The 18,226-nt window shown below is 43.0% G+C and overlaps 1 protein-coding gene across 3 annotated transcripts in view; it reads left to right on the top strand.

Moving 5' to 3' along the window:
- ADAMTS20 (ADAM metallopeptidase with thrombospondin type 1 motif 20) overlaps window positions 1-18,226 on the top strand; it is a 1,386,529-nt gene that overhangs the window by 106,592 nt on the left and 1,261,711 nt on the right. Inside the window, exon 1 of one of the 3 annotated variants that reach the window (XM_085653053.1) lies at window positions 3,625-3,777. The exons of the other annotated variants lie outside the window; for them this stretch is intronic. The gene's annotated coding sequence lies outside the window, so the exon portion shown is untranslated. Of the gene's footprint in view, window positions 1-3,624; window positions 3,778-18,226 lie in introns of those variants that run through there. 3 annotated transcript variants of the gene reach the window in all.

Below are 18,226 nucleotides of genomic sequence, written 5' to 3' on the forward strand. Positions count from 1 at the left end.
GTACATTCTGAAATACCTTCTCAATCAAGGAATCATCACTGTCAACGTTTCTCTGTTAAATGATCGGTGTTTAAAAAACTCAAGTGCAATGCACTACACTTTTGAGTTTAGCACAGCAGTTCCTTTACTATTGGCATGCTCTCTTTCACAGCACAATCTTCAATGTCCTTCGAACATACGTACGTCTCCCACAAAACATTGCAGTGTATTCCACCTTTTTAAGCAGGATCATAATTTCAACATAGCCAACTACACATTCGGGGGTCTGACCATCCCTCTGGCTTTTAAAAACTGACACTTACTGTTCATCATCCGACTTTCACCCAGAGTAACAGAAAATAAGGCGGAAAAGGGAGGAAAAAGTAGAAAGTTAAAGAGAAAAAAATGGTGACAATGAAGAGAAAACTGGGATGAAATAGAACTTGCTTGAGTGAAGTAATGGGACAGGAATGGTATACTGGTGGAAGAAAGAGGCAAGAAGTGCCACCAAAAACAGGTAAAAACTTAGCATTTGGCACTCCTTTTATTTGCCAGTACCTGAGGCAGGCTCATATAAACAACTTCACGTTTGACTTCACTCTCAGTTCTACAACCGGAATCTATAGCTCACTCTGGTCAGATTTACTATTATGTCATGCATCACAGCAACCAAAGCTGCTCAGCTGTGTTTCGTTAAAAGGAATAATGCGGGACAGCACCATATCTACAAAGATATAGTGCTGAAGCTCTCTTCCCAACCACTGGCTGCCTAGTGCCACGCACACATTCGCACCATAGGGAAAAGGTGTGTTTGTGAGTCTAGCACAGGTTTTGCCTGGGAAGAGTGTCATTCTAGTGCAAAATACTATACGTAGACTAACATTGAAACTATTCCCACTTGGACTGAATGTTTGAAACGTTTTGAGAAATAAAACATTTATCTTACCATTGTTAGTAGATATGGCTTTATATCCAAAAACATGGATCGTAGTTTGGGAACACCCATGTACTGTCTATGGGCTGCCCACTTGAAGCAAAGTTACGCAAAGCGGCTGGTTTTGCACGCGAAAGTAAATGACAAATTAAGGCTTTGCACCAGTTTCCGGCACTTTTTTAAATATTTGCACCAGCAATCACCATCTATTTATCACTTCACTCATGCATTATATTTGTACTCTTTGTACTTCACAAACAGGGCTATATATTCCAAAAGCTATGTAGACAAGAAACTGATGGTTATTTCAGTGATGGAATCCATGGAGAGAATTGCATAATTTTTTTATTCCCCTGTTGTATCTCTACCTTACGGAAGGCGAATGCCCCATAGAGAGAATTATGTGAGATAGTTAACAAACGATTCAAAAGAGATAGAGAAGAAATAGATTTGAAGCTCTCATTACCGACCTATAGGAGGATGGTATAATGGGCTAAATGGGTACCCCAATTAATTCCACTTACCCAAGCCCAGGGGCGGGATGAGAGGGGAGGATGAGTGGGGTGCAGAATGCATGTGTGTTAGCTTTAATATAAATTGATGAAGCACATGGGAATGAAATGTCAGGTGGATGATCTTCATACTTATCGTGAATTTGATGTGTCACACGAGTTTAAAAGAGTGATATAAGTATAGAAGGATTAAGCGAAGTGTTAGACCTGGCTTCCTTGGTATGGTTTTCCCTGACTTCTTGCCTCCACCCCCTTTGTTTTTGATGCTATGCTAGATTTCGTTTTTGCTGATTTAGATGCTTTGGGCACTTTGCCACTGCGGATCAGTGTCAAAGTGCAAGTGCTCCCTATATAAATTGTTTTGGTGATTGGTTATCCATGATTGGCATATTTGTCTTACCAGTAGGTCCCTAGTAAAGTGCACTAAGTGTGCCCGGGCTGGTGAGTCAAATGCTACTAGTGGGCCTGCAGCATTGATTGTGCCACCCACATGAGTAGCCCCAAAGAGATGCCTCGGGCCTGCCACCGCAGTGCCTGTGCACAGTTGCTAACTGCCAACTTGACCTGACAAGTACACCCACTTTCCAGGCCATAGCTCTCCCTTTCTGTGCACATAGGACACCCTATAGCAGGCCCAAGATACCCCCTGGGCAGGGTGCAGTGTATGTGAAAGGTAGGACATGTACTGATGTGTGTACCATGTCCTGATAGTGAAATACTGGCCAATTTCGTTGTTCACTATTGAGAAGCCATCTTGCCCATAGGCCAGAATGGGGAACATTGTGTAACATGTTTACCTGCATATCTTCCCATAGGAGTGAGATAGGACTATGGAGTCTGGAATCCCTGAACTCAGAATTTAATAACACATCTTTTAGTAAAGATGGTTTTTAAATTTTGTGTTTGAAAATAGCTCTTTTAGCTAATCCCTTCTGACTTGACTTGCTGAAAATTAGGCAAAGGGAGATAGAAAGAAGCAGGAGAGAAAGGAATGAAGAAAGAATACAAGAAAGGTTCTGTGTAGTAAAGAGACTCATGGGACTTAAAACACAGCCCTACAAACTACGTTTTGGCTAACCCTGTAACAGAAATGCTAATGTATTTGCTTATAAAATAAATTTAATAAAATACTTTGAAAAAAAAAAGAAAATAGCTCGTTTAGAAAGTGGCTATTTTCTTGTTCAACCTTTCTGTGTGCTCCTGCCAGTTTGACTGTCTGGCTTGAGAGTGACAGGGGCTGGGGTGGCTCCAGGAGTCTGGGTGAGTCAGCACTAGGCTGAATAGACCTATCTGCATTTGGAGTGGCGGGAGGAGTAGCACCTTGGGCCTGAATAGGGCTGTGCCTGCCTTCCACAATGCTGGCTCCACCACCTGCGGTGCGTCAGAAAACCCTGGCCCACATTCACAAAGGGAGAAGTTGTGCACTGGCAGAGTGCACACAGAACTGGCTTGAACTGAGTCCAGGACCTCCTAACACATAGAGAACACAGACATTTGGGGTATAAAAGTAAGAGCTGAAACCCCTGTAAAATTAGACTAGTTTGTGCTCAAGAGGAACCTCTGCCAAAGATGAACAGCTGAAGAGACTGAGGAGAAGTACTGCCCTTGCTGTGTGCTCTGGGGCTGGCCTGCAGTTTGCTGATTTAACTGAGGAGAGGACAAGGGACTTTGCTGTGTCCCTCCCAGCTTTCTAAGGACTTTGCTGTGTGCTGTGTCCTGAAGGAACAAGTTTCCAAGGGCCTGATGAGAGCTGGCCTCCTGTTGCTGAAACACACGGATACAAAAAGTTTCCAAGGTGTATGGGACTCGCACTTGCTGAATAGTGCTTTGTTTTTACACTACTTCAAAAAGATAGCTGTGTGTGGCTGGGCACCCTTCCTCAGGCTCGCCGTGCTGAAGAATCCTTTCGCCTCCCACAGAACCCCTCCACGCCGTGGTGTGCGTGTGCTCGTGCCTGGGGAACTGCTTGTGAACAACTGCAAGGCCATCACCACGGCTGGCCCGAGTCGTTAGTGAGATCGCTATCAGCATGGAAAGCCGTGTGGTAATAGTTGGTTGCAGGACGTTGCCTGGCAACCAGGAGGCATTCACGAGGCAGCGTTGCTGCAGAGGGTGCTGCCCAGCAGGGCCTCATTGCCAAGTCGGAGAGAGGAAGCCATGCTGAGATCCATACCAGCATGGGGCGTTGCCTAGCAACGAGGGGCTCGTCACCAGAAGGAGCCATACTGAAGACAGGAAGCGCGAGATGTCGCTGCGCAACCAGACTCCGCCACGAGAGAACAGCTGTTGGTGACAAAGCCGGCCCGTGAGACGTCCGGCGGGAGGAGCGAAGACGACGTTGCAACCCCCCAGGTAACCGCTCGGACTCCGGTCCAGCGCTGCTGTGTGCCATAACCTGGGCGGGGTGGGAGAGAGGCAGTGTCCCGGTCGGCCTCGCCAAGAGAGAGCCTGCGCCCGAGTGATCGGAGTGGCCGATACTTGCCCCAAGAGGAGCAGCAGTACCCGGGTCTGGGTTGGAACAATCTGTGGTATTCCTACAGCATTTGGGGCATATTTTGGCAATCGCTGATGATCAAGTCAGCATTTCGACTGACGACGCAGTTGGGGGCCCAGTAATTTTTCTTAAAACAGATTGAAGGGTGAGAGGGGTCCTGCACACCAGAGATAAGTGCCCGATATTAAGGACAACAGTATTTAAAGCCCACAGCTTGTTTCTAGGTGACTTACCATACGGTTGAAACAGGGTTTACATCCATACTGGCTCTACAAGCCTGTTCCTTTTTCCTACCACAAACCTTATCAAAGACATCCCTAAAGAGAAGCTAATTGTGTATGTGGAATTTCTGTTGTTTTTAGTCTTGCCTTATATTAGATAAAGATAACTTTATTTTTATAGTAACCTGTGTGGTGTCCATTAGTGGTGCTTCACTGTGTAACTGTGGGTGTTGGTGCAAATACTTTACACATTGCTTTAGGGATAAGCCTGTCTGCTGGTGCCAAGCTACCAAGGGGGTGAGCAGGGGTTATCCACAGTGTGCTTCCCCCTTACCTTGACTAGAAGCAAGGGCCCCTATTTGGTTAAACGAATCCTACCTTTGCCAACTTGAGACCCTGATTTCTAACACAAATGAAATGTGAATGATGTATAAACAGTGTGCTATTTGCCAAAGGGGTGGTGCTGTTTGACAGTGAGTGTATTCTGAGCACTGTAAATACATTATGCTATAGAGTTGACAAAATGGTGTTGTATGCCAATAACCGTAACTTGGTACTTTTTGAAAATAAAGATGAATAATAATTTTGTCTTTTTTTATCGGTAGAATTTGCTACTACAATCATGATAAATGTATTGATTGGGGAAGAATATAAAATTATGTCCGGGTGAAGGTGGGTTTAAGAAGTAACATTTTGGTATAGAGTGGTGTGTAGTTACATGGAGTGCAGTTGCGTTGAGTCGCAGAGTGAGTTGCGTAGAGTAGTGTTGCGTGGAGTGGTGCTGCTTGGAGTGGAGTTGGGTGTCGCGAAGTGGCGCTGTGGAGACTGGTGTTGTGTCGAGTGGAGTAGAGTGCGGAGTGTAGCGGTGTGGAGTGGCGTTGCGTGGAGTGGCACTGTGTAGAGTGGTGTGGCATAGAGTGGCATTGTGTGGAGCGGAGTGGTGCTGCATAGAGTGGCATTGCCTTGAGTGTCACTGCTTGGAGTGATTTTACAAGCCAACTGCTGTCTCTGAAAGTGGGTCGCCTGGGTCTACATAAATCCGAATACTCTATAACTAAGAACCAAAGAATGGAATGAATGAAGCAGCATGTAGCTGTATGTGGATTTTACCAGAGCCATACTGGTTGGGCCTCCATAAGCATTTTACTATGCACCATGCAGTTCTCACTCGGTATTCAGCAGATTCCTTTAGATTTCTTTTGAATTCAGGTCGATGTCCTCAAGGTTGGGCCTTCAGGCACCCATTACATGTTGTAGAGATCCTTTAGTCTATGCACGACAGGTGTGTTTATTACTGGGCCTAATATTTTATTTTTTCTCATATACGCTCAGGTGGTGCATGCTCGTTCCTATGAGTTACACATGCTCCAGGGTTTGTATGTGGTTTTGATGCCTAAAGTGCAAATGTGGCCAGGAAGACAAGGCCATGGAAGAGGGGTAAGTGGAGTGGGCACTTACCTCCCCTCCCCTCCTTTACATCTTCCAAATCCTGACTCACTATTACCTGATCAATATCATCTTCTCGTCGTCCTGGGTGGCCAGGCCCAGTCTCTTTCTTCCTTCTCCTAGCTTAAGACAGAGTAGCAATCAATTAAACTGCACTGGCACCTGTTGTTGTTTTATTTCATATTTCTTCTTTTTTGCAATTTATTGTAATTTTATCTAACATTTAAAGAATTGTGCTGAGAATTATTTTATTCCCCACGACGCCTCACCATGCAGCTAAACACAAGCTTTCTCCAGAAATATCATCCGTTAGAATACGATTTGTCTAAGAAGGTTTCTTCAAAACTAGCGATTAACACAATGGAAAGAAGTATATTTCTCATCTCTCCTTCCTGCACTAAATGTAACGACAATTGAACTAGTATCACAACAGCAACTAAAGCACAGTGCTGTGCAATTGTACTGATAATATACAGAGTTGTAATTTTTTTTCAGGTATATTTAGCCAATAAGTTTACTGGACTTTAGAGCGCTGAGAATTCGAAATGGCATTTCGCTAATTGAAGACTTCAATATCAATACGTCCGTATAGGTGAAACCATGCAGGAGATGAAATTAAAAAACACACTCTACCCTTATAAAAGTATATAGCTGGCGTGACACATCTGCTGTGTAACTGGATGCATATTATTTGCCTGAAGTTGCATTATCTCTATTCCATCCAATTAAAGTAAGCGATCATATCTGCCTATTTTATCAAATGCATATGTCACCATCCTAGTAACCAAACACAAGTGTGGGTGTTAAAAGAGCAAAGGGCGTAGTGTTGCAGTACTCGAAACCAACTGAATGTTCATTAACCTTTCGATTGCACAAATCATGATGTCAGAAAAGGGAACAAAAAGTATACACGGAAACATATCAGACCACCAATATCTGGGCTGTATGCTAAAGTTGTCAGTCAGCAGAGTTGCATAGTAAATTAAAGTTTGTATTTGTTTTAATAGATTTGGTGGCCAAAACCTATGTTCCCGTGCTAATATCCTATAAAGCAAGATAGTTCCTATTACAACTTTTGTTGTAACAAGAAATTCAGCATTTTGCTTTAAAGCTAGTTAAATATCCCTGTTATAGGTGTCATTAAATGAAACAGAAATGACTTAATTAGTGCTTTATCATCACAGTTCGAATCTTTGATACAACATACAATAAAGGAAATGGTGCTGCAGACCGATGGCCCGATTTAAACTTTGTTGGACGCGATATTGCATCACAAACATGATGGATATTCTGCCCGCCCCATTACAAGTGCATCATATCCTATGGAACTTGTTATAAGGTGGCTGGGATAGCCGTTATATTTGTGATTCAGTATCGCACCTGGCATACTCTAAATAAGCCCTTAGTAATTTGCAAAAAAGTTTTTGGATTTTTGATATATAGACTTTGTTCTTACTTGCTTAAAAGTGAAATTCCAAAATATGAGATTTAATGCGAAAAGCGGTGTCAGTGGTGTCAGTGGAAAGTTCATGGTCTGGTCTGCCTTATGATCAGAGACTGTGCAGTCTTCCTGCGAATGCTGGAAAATAGTTATACGTGTTCTTTTCAAATGACATTCGACAGAAAAAACACACCTTTATTGAATATAGAAATGTCTATCCTGGACATAGTTATCATGAAAGTTGAATTATCAGTGCTACTTACTTTAAAGAATCAATTTGTGGAGAGGTATGAAATTAATCTACTTGAGTGAATAAACTGATTACTTGCATCGAACCGAAAGTAATGATTGATGTGCTTTGTAAAAATAATATCTTTGAAATATTGTGTTTTGTGAAGAATTACTATGTTTATTAATTAGGTATATATTCTTTATCATGTGGATAGAGAACGAGGAGTAACTGATCCAAGTTAGGGAGAGTTTGATTAGTAAACGGTAAATGCTTTCAGTTACTAGTTTTTGTTTTGTATTTTTGAGACTACATGTGAGTCATCATGTGATATCTGGTGCAAACCCAATGATAGCTTATGGCAGGTTAAAAGTATAAATACATTTTTCCTGAATTGTAAGGTTTTTGGAAACTTCGGTTATTTATTGTATCTGCATGTTACATTGTGATCACCGTTTGAAATCCTGTGGGCCTGAAATAACCATTCCTTTAAATTATGCTCTCTCTGAACTCAATGTATAATATACTTATTTACTTAGTGGTTTTATTCTGAGAAAACATTACATCTTACATCTCATCTTACATCTCATCTGCAAATGCTTCAGTTCCCCAATAAAGCTGGACAGACATCCCATAATCTAGCATTGCCTCCCCTGAAAATATGTCCAAGTAGGAGAGTTGAGTGTAGATAGAGGGCAAATGGCAACCGCTGATGGGTTCAGATCTTAGGGCCCAATTACGAGATTGGCGGCCCATTGGATGGCCGAACCCGTGGTGGTGGTCCCTGAACCACCAAACTGGCAGTCCACCCGCTGTATTATGAGTACGGTGGTGGGACTGCCACAAGAACGCTTCTGCTGCTGGGATCCTTGATCCCGTGGCGGTGGAACAGTGGACAGAGGCCATAAGATGCTGGTGGTGCAGCTGCTGCACCACCAAGCATATTGTGAGTTTCCTCACCACCACAGTTTTCATGGCAGTGAGTCCGCCATGTGTGCTGTGGCAGTGAGGAAACAGGGCCTCAGGTCCAGGGGATGCATGCAGGGGGGCACATAGTGTGCCCCCTGTCTGCATGCATGGCCAGTTCCTGAACGGCATGGACTTACCAGTCCATGTTGTGCAGGAACTTGCTTTGGCGTTCCCATTGCAGTGCCTTCTTTGGCTCACCGTCTGGGGTCACCAAAGCACCGCCTGTCAGACCAGGAGAACACTCCTAATGTGGCAGGCAGTGTCAGCACGGCTTTGGTTGTGAGGCAGCGGGGGGCTGACATGGTGGTCCGCTGCCACAGTGTAAGAGTTGCAATCAGGCCCTTAGTTTAAATTGAATATGGGCCTCTGTCCGATAACTTTGTGTTTAGGTATCCCAGAGACATCTCATTGTGCCTGGGCCCTTTTCCAAAGAAATACACCAATCCCCAAATAAGACAAAAGAGAGAAGAATTGTCGATTGTCTAAGCCTTTGGCTTCACCTTGATGAGTCTCTATGAAAGCCTCTACAGCCTCTACTTTTGTGAAGATGGGACCTTTAGCATTGAAATAAACTTTGAGTTTCACATGGTGCCATCCATTTGTGCAATGGCATTACCATTCTTGGTGTACCATTTGGTGGTAGATTTTAGTAGTTCTGATCATTTGAATCCCTTTACCAACAGCATGCCTTACTACAGTTCAACACTATTCATATAAATGTTTCTGTGTTTGTATTCACGTAGTAGTACTGTCCTTTAGCAGGTTACTTGCAAGGGGGCGAGTAACCTACTAAAGGACAGTACTACTACGAGTACCAGCATGCAATAATGGCTAATTCATCTGCCGCCCACTGGAGGGCTAAATAAATGACGTGCTGGTAATAATGCCTCCTTGTTTGTTTGCGCTCTCATTTTGAACTGCCTGTGACCAAGGAGCAGTCACGCTCCGAAACGCGTTAGGCTTGATTTTAAATGTCCGACACAAAGAGGAGCCTGGTCCCATCAATAGGCTGGTTTCGAGTGCGTCTCTAAACGGAGGTCATTTGGAATACAAAATGATATGAGGCAGACCGAGCGGCGGAGACTGCACTACCTGTGGATAATACGGGCACCATGGAGACGTAGAACTCAGTTAAGTCTCCAGCCAGTGTTACCAGCCAAAAAGGAAATAAACACTTAATACGGCGACCCTTTGAATTGGAAGCCCACTGGAGGGCTATGAACAATATCAATAATGTAAATGCGACCGCAAAACCCACTAAGGGAAATACCTAAATGCAAGGGGGCAAGTAACCTACTAAAGGACAGTACTACTACGAGTACCAGCATGCAATAATGGCTAATTCATCTGCCGCCCATTGGAGGGCTAAATAAATGACGTGCTGGTAACAATGCCTCCTTGTTTGTTTGCGCTCTCATTTTTAACTGCCTGTGACCAAGGAGCAGCCATGCTCCAAAACGCGTTAGGCTTGATTTTAAATGTCCGACACAAAGAGGAACCTGGTGCCGTCAATGGGCTGGTTTCGAGTGCGTCTCTAAACGGAGGTCGTTTGGAGGGATCGCGCCATCCAACACTGGGATGCTTGCAAGGGGGGAAGTTTCCCCTTGAAAAAAGACACAACAAGGATTAATTTTGACAAACAGTGCACGATTCGGGGTCCCAATCGGGGCTTGAATTAGACTCTCTAAAGATTTGTGACAATCGGGACCCACTGGAGGGTTTAAACTTGCATTATTTGACCACAAGGACCAGCATGCATGGTTTTGAAAGGAGTGAAAGAGGCACACCTGGTGCCAATCAAGAATACGTTAAAGCATGCAGGGAACTTGCGGCAGCACGGAATCCTTTTGCACAAAGCGGCCTCTGAAGAGAAGGGAGACACCCTTTGAAACGCGTCAGGCCAGAAGAATTAAACACTGAATCGTAAGCTGTTTGTTTGCACGAAATAAAGGATGTTCCTTCACTTGCTGTGTGCTGCGGCCTCATCTGCAGGGCAGTTTCTGGTGATATGTTTGACACGGCGGGTCCAGGCCGTGGAGGGATCGCGCCATCCAACACTGGGATGCTTGCAAGGGGGGAAGTTTACCCTTGAAAAAAGACACAACAAGGATTAATTTTGACAAACAGTGCACGATTCGGGGTCCCAATCGGGGCTTGAATTAGACTCTCTAAAGATTTGTGACAATCAGGACCCACTGGAGGGTTTAAACTTGCATTATTTGACCACAAGGACCAGCATGCATGGTTTTGAAAGGAGTGAAAGAGGCACACCTGGTGCCAATCAAGAATACGCTAAAGCATGCAGGGAACTTGCGGCAGCACGGAATCCTTTTGCACAAAGCGGCCTCTGAAGAGAAGGGAGACACCCTTTGAAACGCGTCAGGCCAGAAGAATTAAACACTGAATCGTAAGCTGTTTGTTTGCACGAAATAAAGGATGTTCCTTCACTTGCTGTGTGCTGCGGCCTCATCTGCTGGGCAGTTTCTGGTGATATGTTTGACACGGCGGGTCCAGGCCGTGGAGGGATCGCGCCATCCAACACTGGGATGCTTGCAAGGGGGGAAGTTTCCCCTTGAAAAAAGACACAACAAGGATTAATTTTGACAAACAGTGCACGATTCGGGGTCCCAATCGGGGCTTGAATTAGACTCTCTAAAGATTTGTGACAATCGGGACCCACTGGAGGGTTTAAACTTGCATTATTTGACCACAAGGACCAGCATGCATGGTTTTGAAAGGAGTGAAAGAGGCACACCTGGTGCCAATCAAGAATACGTTAAAGCATGCAGGGAACTTGCGGCAGCACGGAATCCTTTTGCACAAAGCGGCCTCTGAAGAGAAGGGAGACACCCTTTGAAACGCGTCAGGCCAGAAGAATTAAACACTGAATCGTAAGCTGTTTGTTTGCACGAAATAAAGGATGTTCCTTCACTTGCTGTGTGCTGCGGCCTCATCTGCTGGGCAGTTTCTGGTGATATGTTTGACACGGCGGGTCCAGGCCGTGGAGGGATCGCGCCATCCAACACTGGGATGCTTGCAAGGGGGGAAGTTTCCCCTTGAAAAAAGACACAACAAGGATTAATTTTGACAAACAGTGCACGATTCGGGGTCCCAATCGGGGCTTGAATTAGACTCTCTAAAGATTTGTGACAATCGGGACCCACTGGAGGGTTTAAACTTGCATTATTTGACCACAAGGACCAGCATGCATGGTTTTGAAAGGAGTGAAAGAGGCACACCTGGTGCCAATCAAGAATACGTTAAAGCATGCAGGGAACTTGCGGCAGCACGGAATCCTTTTGCACAAAGCGGCCTCTGAAGAGAAGGGAGACACCCTTTGAAACGCGTCAGGCCAGAAGAATTAAACACTGAATCGTAAGCTGTTTGTTTGCACGAAATAAAGGATGTTCCTTCACTTGCTGTGTGCTGCGGCCTCATCTGCTGGGCAGTTTCTGGTGATATGTTTGACACGGCGGGTCCAGGCCCTGGAGGGATCGCGCCATCCAACACTGGGATGCTTGCAAGGGGGGAAGTTTCCCCTTGAAAAAAGACACAACAAGGATTAATTTTGACAAACAGTGCACGATTCGGGGTCCCAATCGGGGCTTGAATTAGACTCTCTAAAGATTTGTGACAATCGGGACCCACTGGAGGGTTTAAACTTGCATTATTTGACCACAAGGACCAGCATGCATGGTTTTGAAAGGAGTGAAAGAGGCACACCTGGTGCCAATCAAGAATACGTTAAAGCATGCAGGGAACTTGCGGCAGCACGGAATCCTTTTGCACAAAGCGGCCTCTGAAGAGAAGGGAGACACCCTTTGAAACGCGTCAGGCCAGAAGAATTAAACACTGAATCGTAAGCTGTTTGTTTGCACGAAATAAAGGATGTTCCTTCACTTGCTGTGTGCTGCGGCCTCATCTGCAGGGCAGTTTCTGGTGATATGTTTGACACGGCGGGTCCAGGCCGTGGAGGGATCGCGCCATCCAACACTGGGATGCTTGCAAGGGGGGAAGTTTCCCCTTGAAAAAAGACACAACAAGGATTAATTTTGACAAACAGTGCACGATTCGGGGTCCCAATCGGGGCTTGAATTAGACTCTCTAAAGATTTGTGACAATCAGGACCCACTGGAGGGTTTAAACTTGCATTATTTGACCACAAGGACCAGCATGCATGGTTTTGAAAGGAGTGAAAGAGGCACACCTGGTGCCAATCAAGAATACGCTAAAGCATGCAGGGAACTTGCGGCAGCACGGAATCCTTTTGCACAAAGCGGCCTCTGAAGAGAAGGGAGACACCCTTTGAAACGCGTCAGGCCAGAAGAATTAAACACTGAATCGTAAGCTGTTTGTTTGCACGAAATAAAGGATGTTCCTTCACTTGCTGTGTGCTGCGGCCTCATCTGCTGGGCAGTTTCTGGTGATATATATATATATATATATATATATATATATATATATATATATATATATATATTATATATAAATATATAAATATAGTTAGTGAAAAACAACTTTAAATGTTAATACTGCATTGCTGCTGCACTATGGTTAATGTTGTTTATAAGGCATTGACCTTTGGATAAAAAAGAAATGTAATTATCTTTTGCATGCCTTTTTGTTTAGGATTGTGCTATGAAACCCAGGTGTGCAGTGAATCGGCAAATGGGCATCATTATTTTCGAATTGAGAAGGCCTTGTTATTTTCTATGGGTACACCATCATGGAAAGGGATTGCCATGGTTTACTGTGGGCTCCACCATCTTGGAGCTGGCTTTCGGGCACAATGGCATCTGCCCAAACAATCCAACCCCTTCCTATTTTTCTGTTTTCCATATGATGGTATGGTCAAATTCCTTCTGGCCCAGGGAACACAAACGCTCAATTATCAGATATAGTGGCCTTCCTCACTGTGTGGCAGTCCTGCAGCACACTGGCCCCCAATGATGGCACTGGTAGATGCACCCATGAATGTAATTCCTATTCCTTCTTAAAATCATCCTTCGGGCCCAGCATTAGTTTTATGCAATTACATAGGCAAAGCAGAACTCTAATCTGAAAATATTAATCCTATAAAATAAAAATAAACGTTTTGCGCAATTTTCAGAAATTGGTTTATTAATTGGGGAGAAAATGACTGCTAACAATGGAATCAATACAATTTGGAAACGATTTTAAGCCCAATTAGACGTGTTCAGGGAAACATTTAGCAATGCATAAAGAGTGATATAGTTTTGGGATTTTATTTAACTCTGAGAGTAATCTAACCCTAATATTGAGTGCATTGTATTTTTATGGGCTTTTAAGTATGCATTAGGGCCGATTTATGAATTTATAAAAATAGGCTTTTCCTAAATGGCAAAGGCTCTTTTTTAAGTTGTGTCTCACTCTAAAGCATTTAACCTGTAGTGCAGTCAGCACACAGTGTTGTTCCTCCCAGACATATTTTTTTGTCATATATGTGGGTTGAGTAAATACACACTGCATCCCACAAATAACATTTTACTTTCATATCTGAGATGTATTTTCTGTGTCATGTACTGTAGTCTTACAGGACAGCTGAATAAACCAGTTGGGTGAAACCAATTTTACTGATAACTTTTTAGTGGCATAGCACCCTGATTATCTGTTTCATAGGGCATAGAGTCTTGATACCAGCAAACACAGATGAAAAAAGCACACATCTGAGGTAACAATGCAGAAAATGGGTTTTTGCTGTAGCAATCATACAGTAATCTCAACGTTCCCTGCCATTGCCTTTTGAAGGATTCGGCTTCAAAATAAAGTCACTTACTATAAGACACAATCTGTAAATAAAAAATGCCTACGCAGATAATCGCCTATGAAAAATAGTCTCTGAGACAATTTTAAAAGGGCTATGGGCACTGCCTGGGAAAGAGAAAATCATATAGCCTTCTACATCCACTGACTCTCAAGCACCGGCTGAACACTCTGAAGGACCACCAAAGATTCTGAAGTGTCTTTGCTTTGTCGATTTCTACCCACTCAGCACTGTAAATGGCAAAGGAAAAAGTGGACACAGTGGAGGTTTCTTTTGAGGTCTGATGTCAGTTCCACATTGTTTCTAATTTAATGGTTTCTTAGCTTCCAGAAAAAGGGCAGGATGCCAGGAACAGTCGTTAAGTGTTTTGCCACATCTGGCTGTGTTTTTTTCATGTGTACATTTTCCGGGATGCCTCAACGCTAACCCAAGTTAAAAATAAATTGCGATCCGGTCAAAACAAAGGTAGGAAAACAAACATTAAAAAGTTTTGAAAGATTTTTAATTCCTGTTGATCTCGTTTTCTTACATCAGATATAACAATGTTATTATTTTGCTTATATGAATAATAGCTTTTTCTCACACAGTGTTTGATATTTAATAGCAAATCTGAACTTCTTGATGCATGAAACAGGTGGTCTTCCCAGCATTCCCTCGGTGATTAATTTGCTAACAAGCTGCACCCAGATTAATATATTCTTTATTAAGGTCTCTTTGCATTGCCCATACTAATCCTGTTTCTGGCGAAACGGGATTCGAAGTTGGGCACAGATTGCGCACCCCGTGCTACATGCTCACAAGATTTTCACCCAAACCTGATGAAAATCATGTAATCAGAGACGTAACTAATATTCAGAATTTTCAGCATGCGCTAATTTGGTAACATGCAAGTTTGAATTGTCCTCCATTCTAAGGTTTAAACCACACAAATATGTGCCAACTACTACTCTACCCTGCACTATCAGTATTTAGCGGGTCACAGTTTGCACCCAAGATTAGAGAATGTCATTCTCATGCCTTCAGCTTGAGAATACTTACACCATCACAAGATCAGAGTGGAAACGCTTTCTCCAGTAGGCCGCCACCGCTGGAATACTTTCTCTAGCAAGTAGTCAGAATGGGAACACTTTCTACAGCAGGAAACCACAGCTGGACTACTTTTTCCATCAAGTGGTCAGAATGATAAACTTTCTCTAGCAGGTAGTCACTGCTCAAATACTTTCTCCATCAAGTGGCCAGAATGATAAACTTTCTCTAGCGGTAGCCACCGCTCGAATACTTTTTTCATCAATTGGTCAGAATGGAAGCACTTTCTCCAGCAGGAAGCCACCAATGGAATACTTTCTCTATCAAGTGGTCAGAATGCAAACACTTTCTCCAGCAGGTAACCACTGCTGGAATTCTTTCTCCATCAAGTGATCAGAAGGGAACATTTTCTCCAGCAGGTAGCCACCACTGGAATACTTTCTAGATCAAGTGGCCAGACTGGAAGCACTTTCTCCAGCAGGTATCTACCGCTGAAATACTTTCTCCATTAAGTGGTCAGAATTGAAACACTTTCTCCAGCAGGTGGGTACTGCTGGATTACTTTCTCCATGAAGTGATCAAAATGGAAAACTTTCTCCAGCAGGTAGCCACGCTCAAATACTTTCTACATCAATTAGTCAGAATGCAAATACTTTCTCTAGCAGGTAGCCACAGATGGTATACTGTCTCCATCAAGTGGTCAGTTTTGGAATGCTATCTCTGTCAGGTGGCAGGTGCTGGAATGTTTTTCCATAAATGTGTCAATCCTGAAATACCTTCCCCATCAAGGGACCATCACTGTTAACGTTTCTCTGTTAAATTAGCAGTGTTAGAAAAATTCAAGTGCAATGCACTACACTTTTGATTACAGCACAGCAGACCCTGTACTATTGGAACCCTCTCTTTCTCAGCACAATCTTCACTGCCCTTCGAACACTCTCACAAAACATTACAGTGTAATCCACCAATTTAAGCAGGATGAGAACTCCAACATAGCCAACCACATAAGCAGGGGTCCGACCATCACTGTCTTTTAACGACTGACACATACTTTCCATCGTCTGACTTTCACCATCGTCTGACTTTCACCCAGAGTGAGAGAAAATAAGGCAGAAAAGTGAAGAAAAAGCAGAAATTGAAAGAGAAGAGAACAGTGATTAAAAGAGAAAACTGGTATGAAAACTAATAATGTGACAGGAATGGTAGATTGGTGGAAGAAAGCGACAAGAGGTGGAATCAAAAAGAGGTAAACTTAGCATTTGGCACTCCTGTCATTTGGCAGAACCTGAGTCAGGCTCATATGACAACCTTTGAGCCCTTGATCTACTTTTTTTTTTTTTTTATAATTTAAGTTGTGTCCTGTTTTGCCTTCGCTCTCAGCTCTACAACCGGAATCTATAGCTCACTCTGGTCAGATTTACTATTATTTCATGCATCACTGCAACCAAAGTTGCTCAGCTGTTTTTCATCAAAAAGAATAAAGCAGAACAGCGCCATATCTACAGAAATGTTGCGCTGAAGCTCTCTTCCTAAGCACTGGTGCACAACCAGGTTGCCTAGTGCCATGCACACACATTTGCGCCATAGAGTAAAGATGTGTTTGTCAGTTTAGCATAGGTTTTACCCTGGAAGGGTGACATTCTAGTACAAAATACTATACTGGGAACGCCCATGTAGCATCCTTGGGATGTGCACTTGAAGCAAAGTTATGCAAAGCAGCTGGTTTTGCACAGGAAAGTAAATGACAAATTAATACTTTGCAGCAGTTTGTGGCACTTTTTGTAAATTTGCAACATCAATCACCATCGATTTATCACTTTACTCAGGCATCGTATTTGTCCTCTTTGTATCTCATCAACAGTGATACATTTTTTCTAAAAGCTGTGTAGAAAAGAAACTGATGGTTATTTCAGTGATGGACCCCATGGGGAGAATTACATACATTTTGGATTCCCCTGTTGTATCTCTACCTTACGTAAGGTGAATGCCCCTTAGAGAGAACTATGTGAAATGGTTAACAAACAATTCAAAAGAGACAAAGACTATATAGAATTGATGCTCTCCTTACCGATCTATAGGAGGGTGGTATAATGGGCTAAATGGGTACCCCAATTTATTCCGCTTACCCAAGCCCAGGGAAGGGATAAGAAGGGCGGTGGAGTGGGGTGCAGGATGCATGTGTGTCAGCTTTAATATAAATTGATGAAGCCCATGAGAATGAAATGTGGTGAGTTGGATGATCTTTATACCTCTCGGGAATTTGATGTGGCACACGAGTTTAAAAGAGTGATATAAGTAGAGAAGGATGACAGGTGAATGATATGTGAATGTTGTATCAACAGTGTGATATTTGTCAAACAGGTGGTGCAGGTTGCCAATGAGGGTATTCTGAGCACTGTAAATACATAATGCTATGTCGCTATGCCACAACCGTAACTGGATGTTACGTAGAAAAAAAATGAATATTAATTTAGTATTTTTTTGGGCTGTAGAATTTGCTACTACGATCATAATAAATGTTTTAACAATATTAATTGGAAAAGAATATAAAATGGTTATGTCCTGAAGAAGGTGGGTTGATGAAGTCATTTTTTTGGCCACTGAAGCACGTCGACGATTATGAACAGTGACATAATCAATCAGCACTTCATAATTGTATATGATCTTTTAACTCATGATTGCACAGTGACATATATGTTGCATATGTGCAACTCTAAAAGCGTAACAGATGAGCTTCTTTTTTAATATTTCTTCCTAATTTTCGTGTTGTTTGTATTTTTGTGATTTTTTCATCATGTCTAAAATTAATTCGAGGATGACTTTTATGAATAGAAATACATATTAAACCAATAGTTTGGGTATTGTATCTGGTTTGTATTCACCTGTTGGTGTGGTATAAAGAGGACCGATATATTGCAAGAGTGAAGCGATCAATAGCTGGTGATTGGTTATTTAGTACTATTTTGACCCAGTGAAAATTCTGTTACTTTGGTTTTGAAAGACCCTGTGCCCTTGATTCTCGAGAGCTTACTCTCATTTATTACCTGTCGAATTTGCACAAGCGTCAATTGCTGATAAACATCGCCCCTTTAAACTTCCTTTAGTCTTCCTCCATCATTAGCCCCTGCATTGTTACTTAATGCACAGCACTATTGTGGTGCAGAAAGCTACAATGAGAAAACACGTCAAA

This window comes from Triturus cristatus, chromosome 4_1, assembly GCF_964204655.1.
Source record: "Triturus cristatus chromosome 4_1, aTriCri1.1, whole genome shotgun sequence".
Classification (NCBI taxonomy): Eukaryota; Metazoa; Chordata; class Amphibia; order Caudata; family Salamandridae; genus Triturus; species Triturus cristatus.